This window comes from Peromyscus eremicus, chromosome 16_21, assembly GCF_949786415.1.
Source record: "Peromyscus eremicus chromosome 16_21, PerEre_H2_v1, whole genome shotgun sequence".
Classification (NCBI taxonomy): domain Eukaryota; kingdom Metazoa; phylum Chordata; class Mammalia; order Rodentia; family Cricetidae; genus Peromyscus; species Peromyscus eremicus.
The window spans coordinates 13,822,045-13,841,464 of record NC_081432.1 but is presented as its reverse complement, the minus strand read 5'-3'; the positions used below and the strand labels follow the sequence as shown (position 1 = coordinate 13,841,464).

At 38.6% G+C, this 19,420-nt stretch overlaps 1 long non-coding RNA gene across 1 annotated transcript; it reads left to right on the top strand.

Moving 5' to 3' along the window:
* The first annotated feature begins 14,997 nt into the window (after nt 1-14,997).
* Nucleotides 14,998-15,472, top strand: LOC131926624 (uncharacterized). Its single transcript, XR_009383526.1, has 2 exons — nt 14,998-15,192; nt 15,263-15,472. It is a non-coding gene; the product is annotated as an uncharacterized LOC131926624 (long non-coding RNA).
* Nucleotides 15,473-19,420: the final 3,948 nt, after the last annotated feature.

The following is a 19,420-nucleotide window of genomic DNA, read 5'->3' as shown; positions in this document are numbered from 1 at the left end:
CTGACTATTTTTGCTTCATAAGACATTTTCCCTTAGTCTTTGATTTCATAGAGCTAAAGTTCTGGAAGTGACATTGTCTCTTGGATCGCAGCTGTTTGAAAGAGTTGTCCGTTACAAAAATAAGTGACAAAATCTATTTTACTTATACTTAATTTTTCTTGTCACCTCAGTTAATCTGCATCTGAAATCCTTTTCAATAAGCTTCAATTAACAGAGCAAAAAAATATATTCTCCTACACTGAGGCCAGCACACGATAAGTAGAATTTAAGTTTGCATTTGGAATAAGGGTTTTTATCTGAAGATCAAGGCTAGGATTATGACAGCTTGGCACCAGCCATCAAAGGTTAAAAAAGCAACTGATGTCCAATTCAAGCAAAGAGTGATAAGAGATAATTAGTTTTATGATGCTATGTATTATTTTATCCTCTATCTCCTGTAATTCATAGAATTAAATGTAATATCAGCTTTAAGCTTGTAGTTAAGCACGGCGCAATTTAATTGAAAGTAACTGAGCCACTTCTTTTAAACTCATTGCATTGATGTTTTAAAAACCAGTGGAACCATTTGAGATCAATTCTAGAGTTATTAGGTATTTTTAAGTCCTTTGCAATCATATAAAAAACTAATATCTTTGATTTTATCTTTTTGTAGATAATAAATACATTAAATATGAAAAGATTTCAGCTATGCCGTTTCTCTGTACCAATTCTAACAAGGTTTCAATGCCTTGGCCTTGAAGATAAGTAACACCTATACCTATTAACTCTGAAATATATCAAATCAGAAATGCATGATGACCCATATATTCGAATAGCAAATAAATTGTTAAAATCTTAAGTTAAGAAATAATTTGTCATTTGACAATTGTCTGCCTGGGCTCCAACAGTGTGATCTTCATGTCTATCATATCTTTTCGTTTTAAAAAAAATGTTTTAATGTTAGGTTGTTCAATTTTGCTTTTATTGTTTGGAAATTTTATACACACTTTATTTGAATTTACCGTATTTACTCCTGTCCAGCTACTCTCCTATCCTTCCAACCACTTTCTCTCCCAACTTCATGTTAATATTGTTTTTTCATTTTAAACCCACTGAACTCACTTTCTGCTGCCTGTATGTGCATGGGTCCACAGTTTCTCTTATGACATAGACCTTACTGAATGGGCTTGGGTTGTAGAAAAGTTTGCATTGGAAATACAGACTGCTTTCACTCATTTCTGCCTTGTGTCCTGACACTCTTTGCTTCTCCACAGTGACCCACTTCTAGACTCACCTGCCCGCCCATCTCTTATATATACACTGACCACAAGACTGGTTTGTGGCAGTACACCATTGACATCAGAGCATCTCATTCTGATACTGTCTATTTCTCATATAAAACTGCCATGTCAGACCGGGTATGTAGCTCAGTAGTAGAGTGCTTGCCTAGAATGTGTAAGGTCCTAGGCTTAATTCCTAGGACAGTACAGAAAAGAAAGAAGAAAAACACTGCATGCCAGCTTTCCCAGGTGAGAATGAAGCCGAAGTCCATGCTATCAATTATGCTGATGCTTGCTAGTCTCCTGGAAACTTCCTTTAGGGCCTCTTGCTTATCAAAGCACGTCCCTGCAATTCACTGTGCCACACTTCTGTGATGCTATCAAGTTAACTTTTCCATCTATTAGACTCACAAATATTGAGATTCAAGTGAGTTCCATCTCTCACTCTATTATTTTTGCATCCCTGCCATTTTGTGCCTTTATTTCTATTAATTATGTCACTTAAATTTTATTATAGCCCGTGAACTTGGGTAATTTTTCTTGAATGATCTCACATCCTTCCCATTGATCTGTTAATTTCCTACTTTTACTTGCTAAACACCATTCTTACCATAATTCTTCCTTCTGGCACCCATACGACTTTTTGGAATGCATACCTGCTTCTGTTGCTCAAAACACCCGATCATCCCAGATTTCTGATCTTTTGAAATCAAGCATTGTGCCTCCCCCTGCCCATTTTTCCATTTTAACAATGGTCATCACTGTGTGTGACTCGATGTCACTCTTAAAATAATTCTGTTCCAGTTCAGATCCAAACTGATGGGAATAAGGCAAAGTTTCTTAAGTGATTTATAACATTGACTCAGAAAAGGATGAACATCTCATGCAAAATCATAAAATGAATTTATATGTTTTTTGATATAAGATGATTTTAGACTGGCTGAAACTATCAATACATTGGGAGTCAGGGGTTTACCTCTATCTCAGTTCATCTCTTATCCTGAGAGTGGTTTTAAAAATCTGTGTCTGGAATGTAATCATGACCCAGAAAAGATGTAGAGGTTGCTGGTAGGTGCTGAGTCCTAGTGAAAAGCTAAGGGTTCCCTAGAAAGCTTTGTTCTGTTGTCTCATACAGAGGTTATATATATTCTTACACATGTACAAGAGAATAGAGAACAGAAAATCTCTCAAATTTAGTGGTACTTGAACGTCTATCTCATGATTTATGTTAGTATGATTTTGATAATATAATGTTTCATATTTCGAATGAAACAAAGGTTTCCTCAAACTGTAGATTATTAATGAAAAATATGTATGACACAAATTTTAGTGCGTTTCAGGAGTGTAAAGATGAGTATGTGTTATCAAATCTATTGTTCTAGTTTAAAAATTAGTGACTGAAAACCAAAAATGTATGGTGGTGACCATAGTAAAGAATGTTTCTAATGGGCAACAAATCACATAGTTAAACTTCTGAGGATAGCCAGAATTAAAGATTCTGACCACAGACAAATGAAATTTATAGTGAAGTAAAAAAGCCATCTTTAATTGCAGGGAAGGAGACGATGAATCTCTCAAGACTTCTGTATAGTACATAATTGAAGAATGGGCCAAGCATCACGGGTCAAGAACGAAACAAATCAGAAGTGGTGTTTTCATGTTTCATATACATAAAGAATCGCAATTTTCCTAAAGTGCCTAGATAAGTAAAGAGCTACTGGGGTAGTAAGAAAAACAGACCTGTCAGGCAAGTAGAAAATCAACCCAGAAAATCAACACTCTTCTCCTACCATCAATAAATGAAAATAGAAAAAGAAAAAAGTCATAATGAAGATGTCAGGTGAATCTGACAAAATAAGATAAAGACCAATAATGAATTCCAAGTGAGGGAACCAGTGGTTAGGTCAGAATAAAAAAACTGTCAGAAGATGATTATTCTGTAGGGTGAGCCCCAAATTCCTACAAAACGAGAAAGAAAAATGATTAGGAAGATCAATAGATTATATGGGGGAAATACATACAAGAGCCAGAGCTGACAAACAGCCCAGAAACATCCAATTGAAGCCACCACTAGAGAATGAGTCTTAGCCACTGAACTAACTAAAAACTTCAACTTAGCATCAGACTATAAGATGAATGTACAGAATGAAAGGAAAAACAATGTACACATGAGAACCATTTATATAACTCCATACACTGCCCTGTGGTAATACGATATGGCAAAACTGACCATAATGATTAAATTTCGGTCATATTGTTTCCATTTTGTAATTAAAAAGAAAACATCAATTATAAGCAACACATTATTATGAATGATGCAAATGTGGTTGATTATGGGTGAAAGCGTTTACCATTATTGTCCTTAGATATTTCTGGTAACTGGCTCCTTTTGGCAACAAGGTTCATGATTGAGAAATAATACATTCGAGGGTAAAATCTGGAGTCACAAACTCCACTGAGATTTTTTTAATGTCATTTCAGGAATAAAGATAAGAAGACGTTGACTCTCCTTGAATAGATTAATATGTATTTATTTAATAATTTGTTTCATCAACCCTGTTTTAATCTTATGTTATCCAAGTGTATGAAAGTCATCCCTCTTAGAGGGTAGAGGAGTCAGGGGACAGTATCAAGGGAAAAAATGACAATGATGTAGCTTGGGCATTGTCTTGTGCATGAGGAGGGTTATAGAATTGGTAGAGAATTAATTTTAATTTGAGATTAGCATCACACAAAGGAGGCACAAGTCACACTTCTGAGTAGACATGGCAGTTTAGCGATTCTCTTATCGCTTAGCTGATTATCACCCATTTGTTTGACAATTGAATTGTAATAGGTCCCTCAAATGAGGAAAGTCAGGCAAGAACGTGGACTAATGCCTGACGTGAGGAAAGCAAGCCTGCTGTGAGATAGTCTCATATGACCAATCATTAAAATATTAGCAGTTAGCAATGGCTGGGACGGAGGTATCTTCATTGGTGGTGTAGCCACTGGTAATTTGGTGTGCAACACCTCTGTCATGCTCATTTAAGTAAGGCTAATTACACTTAGTGTGGCACACACACATGCATGATGAGAAAGTAGAAGAAGTTGCTTGTGGGAAAGAAAAGGGGTTCACTAGATGGGAGATGGTGACAAGAGAAGTTAATGGGGTGTAAACATGGTAAAAATGTGCTATATACATATATATAAAATTGTCCTAAGGTGATTAATTGATAAAAATATGAGTTGAACCTGTTTTTCTGCAAGTCCTGTAATGCTTGGGCATAACTGTATTAAGTGAATTAAAGTAGTCTCTGTGGTGGTATTTTACTTGTACTGAAATGTGATTTTAATTGTATGTTAATAAATAAAGTTGCCTGGGGGTCAGAGTTATAGAGCCATAGCAAGTGCGTGGCGGTGGTGGCGCACGCCTTTAAGGACCTGGAGGGCGGTACATACAGGCAATGACAAGGCAGTCACGTGTTTAGTTTACAACCAATGAGAAGGCAGAACATCTAGAGTATTTAAAGACGTACACACAGGAAGTAGGCCTCTTTTTCGGAGAGCTCTCTTGGCTGAAGCAGGATAGCTGAAGCAGGAAGGGTAAGGCTCTTAGTTCTGACCTCTTGGCTTTCTTCTCTGAATCGGCTCAGTGTTTCTTATTTAATAAGACGGTTGGTTACATCTACATTTGGCGCCCAACGTGATAAGAATCCATTAAAACCGCTTAACTTGGCTTGGCGGCAGGTCTGGGTTCCCGCCAGGGCGGCCGGCAGGTCTGGTTTCCCGCCAGGGCGGCCGGCTCCCTAGCCCGGGCCCAGGTCGGCTTGGCCTCAGGCCGGACCAACCTTGAGCTACTTGCTTAAAGCCAGTGTTACAAACAACTCAGGCCTGCCCTGCCGAACAGGGCCCCTGCCTGTAAAACCAACGCACGTGGTTGGAGCTTAAGGTAGCGAGCCAAGGCTTGACTAGGCTCAAGCGGGAACACGTGGCTGGATTCAAGCTCTTAGGCAGAACTTGTGGCTACGCTTGCTTGCTCTCTCTCTCTCTCTCTCTCTCTCTCTCTCTCTCTCTCTCTCTCTCTCTCTGGACTCGCACCTCGGACACTAGGTGGCTGTTTGAAATTCCCTCGGATTGGTACTGTTCTACAAGGACTTGGTAAGTCACTTAACATATTAGATATTTTAAAGAAAATTATTTAAAAGAAAAAAAAATTTTTTCCACATTTAAAAAAAAATGGGTTTTCTGTGTACATTGGAAGAAAATTTGTTTGCACTTTTAGACAGTCTGACAATGGAACAGCTATATGAGAAGATTACTGTTGATCGAATTATGCATTTTATTACTATGTTTATCCTCATTTTACTATTTAAAAAGATAGTCAATTTAAGTGCCAGGATGACAGCTTTAGAAAAACCTATTAAACCTGTAAAAACTCAGACAGAAGAAACTAACAGTGAAGCTGCTTCAAGATTGGATCATAGGGTTACAGAAAGAAAGCCTGTTTTCACACAGTCACCCTTAGTTTGTCCAGTAACCGTACAGCAGTCACCTGATCAAATGACTACACAAAATATTTGGGCTCCAATTGATATGATAGATTTACGAAGGTTTAAGGAGGCAATAGTATCTTATGGTATGCATTCCCCATATGTAAAGCAAATGTTAAACTCTTGGTCAACATATAATAGGATTGTACCACAGGACTGGCGGGAGCTGGCACAAGGTGTTCTTGAACCCAGTCAAAGGCTTCAGTGGCTAACTTGGTTCAAGGACGAAGCTAAAAACATAGAAAAGCAGTGGAGGGATAAAGGAATACAAGTCTGCCAGGATCAGCTTATTGGAGAAGGTCAATATGCTTCAGCACAAACACAATGTTTATATGATGTCCAAACCCTAATTTTATGTCGAACAGCAGCCTTGAATGCATGGGACAGAGTTGAGGAACCAGGAAAAAAAACTGAGTCATTTACAAAGGTTGTACAAGGCCCAAAAGAATCTTTCACAGATTTTTTACAAAGACTGGCTTCAGCAGTAAAGAGAATGGTCCCGGATTCAGAAGCTAGTAAGATAATAATTGAGTCTTTGGCCTTTGAGAATGCGAATGCAGCATGCAAAACAATAATCAGGCCGTTAAAGGCAAGATCTGCACCTTTGGAAGATTGGATTAGAGATACGGTTAATGTTGAAGCTCATGAGCATGATGATACATGGGTAGGAGAAGCAATTTCAAAAGGTTTGAGGAATGTTAGATGTTTTGGATGTGGAAAGCAAGGACATTTGAAAAGGGACTGTAAACAGGTCATTCCTAGAAACAATGTTTCTTCAAGGAACAATGGCAACAGAAAGCCCCTTCCTTCTGGAGTATGCAGAAGGTGTGGTAAGGGAAAACACTGGACCAACGAATGTAGATCAACAAGGGACAGACAGGGTAATCCTCTGCCTCAGTCTTCGGGAAACTCCCAGAGGGGCCTCATGCAGGCCCCAATAGCAAATCCAGTTCAAACCTTTCCTGCAGTCGTAGAGGAAACCCCTACCCAGAGCAATTAAATAACCAAATACCTATTGGAATAAGTCATGCTGGTCAGGATGATGAAACAGATAGAATAGAAAATTCAGGAGCAAATATAAAGAAAATTTTTTGGCAAACTTTTATTAATGAACAAAGACCAAAATTATCGATAAAAATAAATGGTGTTTTGTTGTCTGGTCTGGTAGACACAGGTGCGGACATTACCATAATTGCACCAGAATTTTGGCATCCAACTTGGCCTCTTCAGGAGGTAAATGTTCAACTGTTAGGAATTGGGACATTATCTCAGGTGAAACAGAGTGTAAGATGGCTCGAGTGTATAGGTCCAGAAGGACAGAGAGGAAAATTGAAACCATATGTAGCTAACATAGCTATGAACTTGTGGGGTCGAGACTTGTTGCAACAATGGAATACTCAGATTAACATCCCTCCAATCTCAGAAACAAATCATAAATTAGCACATGTTTCTGAGAGAAATATTAGAAGGCATTATTCTGAGTGGTCACCAGCCATCCATATTATACAAGAACAGGGCACAACAACTGATGATCTTCCAAAGACACCAACAGCTCTACCTTTAAAATGGTTAACAGACAAGCCTGTATGGGTCCAGCAATGGCCTTTAACAACAGAGAAACTCCAGGCTTTAGAAGAGCTGGTAGAAGAACAGTTAAATGCTCAGCATATTGAGGAATCAACCAGCCCTTGGAATTCTCCTGTATTTGTTATTAAAAAGAAATCTGGTAAATGGAGAATGGTAACAGACCTTAGAGCAATTAACAAAGTAATTCAGCCAATGGGCTCTCTACAATCTGGAATTCCTTTGCCTACTCTGTTACCAAAAGGATGGCCTCTCATAGTTATTGATTTAAAAGACTGTTTCTTTTCAATACCGTTACAAGAAAAAGACAGAGAAAGATTTGCTTTCACAGTGCCTACTTATAATAATTCTCAACCGGTTAAAAGATTTCAATGGAGGGTCCTCCCACAGGGAATGTTGAATAGCCCAACTCTGTGCCAATATTTTGTAGAACAGCCATTGGAAGTGATACGTAAAAAATTTCCTAAATCTACAATTTATCATTATATGGATGATATTTTACTAGCTGACTCAAATGCAGATACTTTAGAAAGAATATTTGAAGACGTAAAGAAAATTTTGCCTTGCTGGGGATTACAAATTGCTCTTGAAAAGATACAAAGAGGAGATTCTATTAATTATTTAGGATATAAAATAGAGCTACAAAAAATTAGACCCCAAAAGGTGCAAATTAGGAGAGATAGACTACAGACTCTTAATGACTTTCAAAGATTATTTGGAAATATTTCTCATCTACGAACTATTGTTGGGGTAAAAAATGATGAACTGCATAATTTGTTCAAAACCTTAGAAGGTGACAAGGACCTAAATAGTCCAAGAGAGTTATCACCTGAAGCTGAGAAAGAATTGGCCTTGGTAGAAAAGAAAGTACATGAAGGGCATATCGATAGTATTGATCCAAAGCTGGATTGCATTTTGGTTATTTTACCTTCTAGGCATTCTCCTACAGGAATATTAATGCAGAGGGAAGATATCATATTAGAGTGGATATTTTTACCAAATAAACCAAACAAAAAATTAAAAACTTATGTGGAAAAAAATCTCTGACTTGATTTGGAAAGGAAAATTGAGACTTCGTCAATTAGCAGGAATAGACCCAGCAGAAATTGTCGTACCTTTAACTAAGGAGGACATTGAAAAATTATGGACAGAAAGTGAACCTTGGCAAAGAGCTTGCAGTAATTTTTTGGGAGAAATTAACAGCAAATATCCCAAAAGCGATAGAATTGATCTTATAAAGAGAGCTGATTGGATCTTGCCTCGAATTGTACGGGTAAAGCCCATATCTGGAGTTCGTACATTTTATACAGATGCCAACAAACAAGGAAAGGCAGGTTACAAATCAGAAAATTTAAGTAAAGTGGTTCAAAGTCCTTATAATTCAGTTCAAAAATCAGAATTATATGCTATTCTGTTGGTATTAATGGATTTTTCAGAACCTCTCAACATAGTTACTGACTCTCAGTATGCTGAAAGAGTAGTATTACATATTGAGACTGCAGAATTTATCCCTGATGCTTCAGAATTAACTTCATTATTTATTCAATTACAAGATACAATCAGGAAAAGGAGTCATCCTTTATATATAACTCACATTCGATCCCATACTGGTCTGCCAGGCCCTCTAGCACAAGGCAATGATGAAATTGATAAGTTATTAATAGGAAATGTGCTGGAGGCCTCAGAATGTCATAAAAAACATCATGTCAATAGTAAAGGTTTAAAAAAGGATTTTTCCATAACCTGGCAACAAGCCAAAGAAATAGTAAAGAAATGTCCTACTTGTTCCTTCTACAATCAAACACCATTACCAGCAGGATGTAACCCAAAGGGTACTCAAAGGAATGAAATCTGGCAGATGGACGTGTTTCACTTTGCAGAATTTGGAAAACTGAAATATGTACACCACACTATCGATACTTATTCAGGATTTCAGTGGGCAACTGCTTTGAGTTCTGAAAAAGCTGATTCTGTAATCACTCATTTGCTAGAAGTTATGGCCATCATGGGTATACCTGCACAAATCAAAACTGATAATGCTCCGTCATATGTCTCTGTTAAAATGAAACAGTTTTTTGCTTATTACAATATAAAGCATATTACAGGCATACCACATAATCCTACAGGTCAAGCAGTTATAGAAAGATCAAACAGAACTCTAAAGGATATGCTAAATAAACAGAAAGGGGCAACAAAAACCCCCAGAAATAGACTGCATAATGCTCTATTAACTTTGAATTTTCTTAATGCCAATGAGAAAGGAACAACAGCTGCAGAGAGACATTGGATAATAGAAAAAACTACAGAATTAAATCAGCCTATATATTTTAAGGATGTGCTGACCTCAGAATGGAAACCAGGGTATGTGTTACATTGGGGACGAGGTTTTGCTTTTGTTTCTACAGGAGAAGATAAGTTGTGGGTACCATCAAAATTGATAAAGGTTCGATTTGAACAAGAGAAACCTCTTAATTAGAGGAGGTGATAGCTCATCAACCAACATGAACATCCAATTTAAACTAACTTATACCAGTAACACATGTCTTTTCATTTAATCAGATAATAACTTGCCAAAAAGGAACATCCCCAAAATTAGTCTTGGGGAAAGGTTTTTGTTTTTGTCTTTTAGGAGAATGAAGGTTAAGGAATCTGAAGAACACTGGACAAATAAGACAACTGAAGAAAAGGGACAAATCATCTATCCCAGAAAGCAGAGTGAAATGGCGTATGGGTATATATTATCTAAAAAACTTTATGTCTTCCTAAATGTTTGTTTCTGCTTTTCTCTAAAGATTTAACACTATTGGTCTTCTAATAGTCCCAGTCCAATTAAAATTTAAAGCTGACTTTGGAGTTGGAGAATGGCTCTCTCCTTCTTTAAACTCAAGCATGTTGTTAAAAGGAAAATGCAAACTCCCTGTATCATGCCAGAATAAAAGAGCCATCTTCTGCTATGAGACAGGAGAAAAGCCAAATTAATTAAGGGACTATTCTATTACTAATCTCAACTCTTTGATTCTATTCTGATTCTTTAAACTTTTCTTAAAGTATAAATTTTATATCAAAACTTACAAGATTAATATATATATATATATATATATATATATATATATATACATTTTAAACTTTGTTAAGATATGAATGGTCATATAGAGTACTAATTAATTCTAGAAAAAAGGCTTCAATTAGCTGCATATATATGTCTTTGTGTTCGAGTCTCTTATCAGTTTTCTGCAGGAATTCACGGCCAGGCCTAACACCAACTGAAGTCTCCAGGAAGAAGTTGGGGCCCCACAACAACAACAATTCCACGTGGACAATAATAACATCACTAAGCTGACAAACATCATCTACAGATCAGCTTTGAACTACAAGGTGCTCAGAGCAGTTTTGAGATGACTAGATGAGATGATCCATTCTCAAAGACTACTTGAATAAGGACTTGAGATAAACCCCGAACTTTGGCATTATACACAGACTGGATAATGAAGGATATAGTTACCTTTCCTAGAACTTGACAATTAACCTAAAATTTTTCTTTCAGGATAAAGATAACTTCGCCCATACCCAGCAGGAAGCAATTTTAAGAATACGACGCCCACATTCCCAAAGAGGTGGTGTGGGGCGGGTGGTTTTTTGGTCTTTTTAATGGGTTTTGGGTCTGGGATAATTTTCATTGTTTAGGGGGGTTGGTTACAAGTTGTTGTCAAGGGTTAGGAAAAAGACTAAGCAGATTAGATTTAAGGTTCTTATTTAAAAAAAAAAAAGAGAGAAAGAAAGAAGAAGAAAAAGACAATTACTAGTTTTAAATACTTTACATTGGATTGGATTGTTTTATATTGTATACAAATTATATATATTGAAATTGATATTGTTAGAAAATGCTATATGTATATTTCTAATTGTACTTATATCGTTCATTTAACAATGCAATTTTCTGATCCTTGAATATTATTATTACCATTAGGATATAAAGAAATGATAGTTAGTAGTTAGACATTACAATAGAACTTGTAGTCATATTAGATATGTTTTAAAAATTGAGCAGATATATTTTAGATAGGTCATCTTCAAACCCTTCAGAGATCTACAGAATATGGCATTTAAAATGTTTTAATAACTTAGAAAATTTTTCTTATGACTATGAGACATGTCGGCTCCTGGCAGTACCAATCTACTTCAGAGAAAATATGGGCATTGAAGAAACTGCATATGGAGTTAGCTTTTATTGTGGCAAAAGTTAGCCACTGGACAACAAAGTATCCTCGAATCAACTGATGACAAAATGGACAGACAGGACATGAAACAAAGGACTACTGATTCTTGCCTAAACAAGCGTGGTTATGGCTTTATCAAAAGGCATCTTCTGAGGCCAGGACAATATGGCACCATCCCTGACGTGGCCTTCGCAACTCGGAAAAGGTACAGTGCCCTTTTCTTCGAAGGCAGCTGAACAGGCAGTGGGCCGATGGCTTCTGATGTGCAATGGAACAGCAGATGAAACAGTTATTCTTGAAGAGTAACTAAGCTCACGCCTCTCAATAGTAAACTGGCATTTGATAGAGGGATGTGGAGAAGAACGGGATGCTGAGATGAAGCCATATGTACACAGCCAAGAAGAATGAACAGCTGAATTAAAAAACCATCAACAATTTCCAGAATTTAAAATCCTGAATCATGATATGACACTAGTGGAATTCAGGTGTTTCTGGTACATGGACTGCTCTCACCCAATGTGAGGTTGAACTGTTGACCTTGTGTACATCCTACTTCACAAATGAGTCTGTCAGATATGCTAAGCCTATAGACTGAAGATGATGCCCCAGCATTGCGGAGAAACCTCAGGTGACTGTCCAGGCAGCTGGCTGTTTCTGTCAACTCACAAATTTTTTGGAAGTTGCTTGCATGCACTTTCTGTTTTTATTTTTGTTAGCTAATATTATTTCCTTCTTGGGTCTCTGAGGGAGTTGAAGATTAGTTAGTTATAGTTGAAGATTAGTTAGTTATAGTTGAAGGTTAGTTAGTTGAAGATTAATTAGGATAGAAAGTGAATTAGATACATTTTGGACTTAACAAAATAGGATAATGAAATTATCATCTCTGAATTTGTCAAATACAAATGGACTAGACATTGTTTAGACATTTATTATTTGTATATATTGTATATAGTTATTGTACTTTTGTATATAGTTTTTCTTTTGTTAGTTATAACCTTTTTCTTTTTTTTCTTTTTATTAAAATAGAAAAGGGGAAATGTGGTGGTATTTTACTTGTACTGAAATGTGATTTTAATTGTATGTTAATAAATAAAGTTGCCTGGGGGTCAGAGTTATAGAGCCATAGCAAGTGCGTGGTGGTGGTGGCGCACGCCTTTAAGGACCTGGAGGGCAGTACATACAGGCAATGACAAGGCAGTCACGTGTTTAGTTTACAACCAATGAGAAGGCAGAACATCTAGAGTATTTAAAGACGTACACACAGGAAGTAGGCCTCTTTTTCGGAGAGCTCTCTTGGCTGAAGCAGGATAGCTGAAGCAGGAAGGGTAAGGCTCTTAGTTCTGACCTCTTGGCTTTCTTCTCTGAATCGGCTCTGTGTTTCTTATTTAATAAGACGGTTGGTTACATCTACAAGTCTCAAACAGAAATATGCATTTTATACCAGTTGTGATTGCTAGGTTGTGTATAGATATATAAAAACATGTATGTATGTATATATGACCTGAGGTTACAAATGAAACTGTCTGTGGGGGACAAAGGAGACTAGTGGGAGGCAAGAAAATGGAGCAGCGAGGAGCATGGATGAAATATGCTCAACACACAATATATTCTCATGGGAAAACTTATAATAATTACATAAAATAAGAGATGAAAAAGTAATATTGGGAGGATTCAGTTAAAACATAAGAGCAATTGCTATTAAATAATGTTGCCTTGGAAAGTGTCGATCACTAATCACTTTAAACACCCAAAGAAACCATGTTCTAAAGTGCTTTGAGATTCTCTTGTTGGTGTATCAATAGTAAAAGTGAGATGTCCTCCAATCTTTGTCCTCAGTCTCATCTTCTGCTTAGCTTGGGGTTCATGGTCACACCCTCCCCCTTCCTGTGTCTTTCCCGGGCATCTTGCCCCTTCCTAGGAATGGCTTCTGCCTCTCACCATTGGAACCTCCCTCAGTGGCAGGTGGCAGCCCTCCTGCATTCCTGTATTGTAGAATGAGGTCATCTCAACCCTTCTTCATCCTTCACTACCAGATTTTCCTACAAGTGTCTCTTTAAACGATGTACAAGTCATCGCTCCTTTCATGGTAAAACCATCACTATCTCCATAGCTCCATTTTTTTTCCCCCACTTCTAAACACACAGTCATTAGACTTTAACTTCTGTAACTCCAAAATGACATCTGCCAGGGTCATACTACTTGTATCCAGCCAAATCCACAACTTAGTTCTCAGTGGTTAGAAGTCTCTGTCTGCTGTGAATGTGTGGCATGGGATGTACTTCCCCACTGGACTCACCGGCTTCGGTGCTCACAGTTGGAAACATTGCCTGCCTGCGGGTCCATCATCCTGATACAGTTTACAAACTGCGTCCAGCAGGTGGCAGTACTGTGTCACCAGAAAGTCATAGTCTTTTTTTTTTCCTTTTATTTTTTAAATTACTGTATATTAGTTGCACAGAATAATGATTTCATTGTGACATTTTAATATATACATATTGTGCACCCTGGCAATGTTCTCCCTTCAGTCCTCTCCTTTTATTCGCTTCCTGGAATCCCTTTACTCCACCCTCTTACTTTCATGGCTGTGTCCCCCACCACCCCCCAGATTCCATGTAGAGGAGGAAGCATGAGCTACTTTTTCAGTCTTTCTTAGTCTGGCTGATTTAACTTAGTGTGATTCTGCAAACCACAGGCTGGGACTTGGATTCTTGGGCCTTAGTTTCCCTTACCCTTATAATGGGTATATACCTGCAAGAAGTTCCTGGGAGATAGATGTCTTGCATAAAGCTGTCATTTCTGCTTCTTAGAACTGGGTACCCCACATTTTCTTTTTTCCTGTTTTATTTGTGTCCTTTCCATCCGTCCTTCTGCTTCATCTCTGGGTATTTATATAGGGTCATTCTAGAACTTGGAGCCTTGGGTATCTCTTCATATGCCCCTCCCCCACCATAATTCCTTTTCTGATGATCACAGTGGTTATCTCTCCTTTAGTCTCCCTGGAAAGACAGGTAGGTAGTCCCCATCCTTACATATCTTTCTCAGATCAGTTCCATAAGTTCCAAGCTCCCTTGAGTATACAGTGCACATTTTCAAATTAAAATATCCCAAGTTTGCATTCACGGCTTCTCCTTGGCCAGGTGGGGAACCTCTATCCCTGGCAAATTTACAAGTTCTGGATTAAAGTTTAAAATTACCATTCACCCACATTTTGCTGTATTTCCTTCACCAACATTTAGACAGATTGTTGTCTCAATCTCCACCTCCCAGTGACAGCCACAGTCTCTAGGCTAATCAGCAGGTCCTGTGAATTGTTCTGGGCCAAGAGATTGTTCTTTCACAGAATGAGTTCCCTGGGCAGTCTGCATTCTGTGTTCCAGAATGTTGATCTTTCCCCCTCCCCAGGCTTCCAACACCAGAGACAGAATGAATATTTGGTGACAGAAGTTAGCCTTTGTGTGGCTTTTGTTTTGCTCAGGGCTCTCTTGTGACTCTTTACTGACCTAGAGTGAGGTCAATGTTGCCGCTCTAGTGTAATAAATTTTCCTGCACTGGCTACCACTCCATTAAACCAGGAGTGATTTGTCCTCAGAGTCCATGAAGGTTAGTCCTTTATTTTTTTCTTTCTGAAAAGTTGTTTTGCAAGAATTTGTATAACAGACTTCTGTTTTAGGGACTGTGGAGATGAAGAATATGCTATGGTTGTTTTCCAGCCCACCGTGTGGTTTAACTTCTCCAATCCAACACACTCAAGCTGAACTATGGAACTTGAAGAATGGAGCTCCCCACATAGTACCAGGGACAAGCCCCTGCCTTTCTGTTGGTTTTGCACCAGAATCTCCATACTGCTTGTAACACTATGAAATGATTCAGAATAATGTCATTCAAGGCTTAGCTCTCCTAATGAGTTACTGTCATACTCAGTATCTCAAATGGGGTTGTTCTTGTTTAACTCAGCCTGAATCAGGTTGTGTTTCTTGTAAGTAAAAGACTCCAAAGGAAAAGAAAAACAAAAAGCAAACAAAGTATAACAAGAAAAGAACCAAACCCCTTTTCAAAATGTGAAGATAGCTGAGGTGGTGGCACACGCCTTTAATCCCAGCACTCGGGAGGCAGAGGCAGGTGGATCTCTGTAAGTTTGAGGCCAGCCTGGGCTACAGAGTGAGTTCCAGGAAAGGCTCCAAAGCTACACAGAGAAACCTTGTCTCAAAAAACAAACAAACAAACAAACCCTCCAAAACAAAAACAAAAACAACAATGTGATGATACATGAATATTTTAAATGGAACTATTTTGTCCAACAATTTCTCTTCTGGGAGGATACTAAAGACATGATCTATTTTATAAAAATATGATACCAACAAAGTTATTTATCACAGTTCCCTGTGAAAACACTAGCAAAAACCAAATATTCACAAACTGGAAATTCTTAATACCATCATCATAAAAACAGCATGAAATACTATGTATCTGGTAATGAAAGAATATTAAATTCATGCCTCTTTCCCCATAGGGTGTGCACAACAATACATTTTTAAAGTATAGGAATATTAAGTGTCAAAGTGTGTTTTGTTTTACAAATTTGCATGTAATATAAATGTGCTTGTAAATATAATTTAAAGACCAATTTTAGATATGGAGTAATGCTTGCACATTAGTAAGGGAAATGATCATTTACAAGTATGGCAAATAGAAGGAAAGTTGAAGCATGGCTAAAGCTGTTATATTTTTTGCTGTGAGAGACCCTGTCATTCATGAATGGATAGTAAGTCTCAGAATCAACAGGAGAGAGAGCCTGATGTCATCTTTACTGGACTTCTAAACATTGTCTGTCATATCTCTAACATCCTCTGTGAAGTAAACTCAGAAAGCTCTGAGATGTCCCAGGTCTAAGACCTGAAGATCTTCTGACTGCAGTTCTTTCTCAGTCCTCCATATGGTTCCCAAGTGTGCGCTCTCTCTCTCTCTCTCTCTCTCTCTCTCTCTCTCTCTCTCTCTCTCTCTCCTCTCTGTGTGTGTGTGTAGGTTTGTGTGTTTAGGTGTTTGTGGGTATGTATGTATGTAGTTGTGTATGTATGTATAGGTGTGTATATAGGTGTTTGTGCAAGTATGTGTGTAGGTGTGTGTAGGTATATGTAGATGTGTGTATAGGTGTGTATAGTGTGTGCAAGTGTGCATGTGTGTGCATGTGTAGGTGTGTGTAGGTAGGTATATGTGTATGTGTGTATGCAGTGGTGTATGTGTGTGTGTGTGTGTGTGTGTGTGTGTGTGTGTGTGTGGTGTGGGTGTTGGAGGGTGGTTGTTACTTGGGCTTCCTTTTTATTCCCATTGTGAATGCTTGAGTATTTAATCATAACTTTATCCCTTCCCCTGTCATATCTCTGGGTGGCAACCTGTTTGAGAGAATCCCATAGTTAACAAGGTCAAGTTTGAATATCACTCTCCATGACTCTGTATGTCCATAACTCTCAGTTTTCCCTCTAGTCCCTTAGCCCTTGGATGATGGATCTACTGGACATTGCATTTTCTTCTTTTTTTTTTTTAAAACTAAGACATTTTTTATTCATTTTATGTACCAACCACAGATCCCCCTCTCATCCCTCCTCCTGCTCCCCCCAGCCTTTCCCCACACAGCCCACCCTCCCTCCCATCCCCTCCTCCAAAAAGGTAAGGCCTCCCATGGAGAGTCAGCAAAGCCGGGTATATTCAGTTGAGGCAAGTCCAAGCCCCTTCCCCTGCTTCAAGGCTGTGTGAGGCATCCCACCATAGGTAATGGGCTCCAAAAACCAGCTCGTGCACCAGGGATAGATCCTGATCCCACTGCCGGGAGCCCCTTAAACAGCCCAAGCTACACAACTGTCTCCAGTATGCAGAGGGCCTAGTCCAGTCCCATGTAGTCTCCACAGCAGTTGATCTAAAGTTCATGAGTTCCCACTAGCTTGGTTCAGTTGTATCTGTAAGTTTCCCCATCATGATCTTGATGCCCCTTGCTCATAGAATCCCTCTTCCCTCTCTTCGACTGCACTTGCTCAACTATGTTCACAGCAGCATTGTTAATAATAGTCAGAACCTGGAAACCTAGATGCACCTCAACTGAAGAATGGATAAAGAAAATGTGGTACATATACACAGTGGAGTAAAAAAAAAAAAAATGACATCATGAAATTTACAGACAAATGGGTGGAACTAGAAAACATCATCTTGAGTGAGGTAACCCAGACTCAGAAAGACACACATGGTATGTACTCACTCCTAAGTGGATATTAGATGTGAAGCACAGGATAACCAGACTGCAACCCACAGCTCCAGAGAAGCTAGCTAACAAGGAGATCCCTAAGAGGGACACATAGATAGCCCAGTGAAGGAGAAATGGATGAAATCTACATGAGAAAACTGGGGGTGAGGGAGGGCAATCAAGAGTAGGGGATGGGGGATGAGAACATGCAGGAACAGGATGGTCAAGCTAGGGGAGGGAAGGAGTGGGGGAGCAATGAAAGAGATGCCATGATACAAGGAGACATCATGGGGATAGGGAGAAACCTGGTGCTAGGGAAGTTCCCAGGAATCCACAAGGGCGACCCCAGCTAAGACTATTAACAATGGCGGAGAGGGTGCCTGAATTGGCCTATCCCCGTAATCAGATTGATGAATACTGTAACTGTCATCATAGAACCTTCATCCAGTAACTGATGAAAGCAGATGCAGCCAAGCACTGTATTTTACACATGCCCACTGAGAGACTGAGTGAGGACTGTGCCCTGAGTCTTAGGAAGTGTTTTTAAACACTGGCTCCTTCACTCTCCCACAAAGGATTGCTTAGGGTCCTTTCTTATTACTGTGGATGCATTTTGTGATATAAGTGAATTCACTAAGTTAATAGAAGACACTAATTAAAATCCAGTGAAGGCATCAATATGACACAGGGCCTGCCTGATTTACATGCCTGAGGCCATCAGATGTTTGTGCTCAATGACACTGGAGTTCACCCGAGGCCATCTTTCTGGTGGATGGAACTCACCTGGCTGATCTAATTCTGCTGTGATCTCTATGAGCTAGAGAATCTATATGACCTATGGAAAGTCTAAAGGTCTGATATAGTTTCCAGTCTTACATTAAGGCTTGCTATGTAAGTTAAAATTTCAGTCTCTTGGGTAGGTCATTTTTTTCTATAATGGAAGAAGAGATAGAATTTAGTTTCTCCAAGGAATGGGTTGATATCTTAAGTTTTTCATTAAGCCATTATTTACAACTTCAATTAATAGACAAGTTTCACAAAATCCAAAATATGTGCTTTTTGATAGAGAGCCATGTGTAGCTCATTTTAAATTCATTTAAATCTGTGTGTTTGCAGTGGGCTGCACTTCAGCCTTAAGAACAAAACAAATCAAAATCCAGTCATTGGCAGTGACAGGGATGAAGTCAGGGATTATTACCCTCTTAGACAAACAAAAGAGAACCAATATGTGACTGGAGGAGTAGCTCAATGGTTAAGACCAGATAGTGCTCTTGTAGAAGGATCTGGGTTCGGCTTACCCCTGCCTATAACTCCAACCACAAGGATTTTAGATACCTCTGGCCTCCAAGGCCTCCTGCTCTCATGAGCACATACCCAAACATACAAACCCACATGAACACATAATTACAAATAAAAACAAATCTTTAAAAGAAAGAAGACAAACACATTTTTGTGCTCATTTATGGAAACTTAAGAATAGTGTAGGGAAGTATTCTCTAGAGGCCAGGAAGAGCAGGAGGAGGAAGGGTGGAGATAACTTGGGTTAAAGGCATCAAAAGACAAGAGGAGTTCATCCTGATTGTCTAGATACAGCAC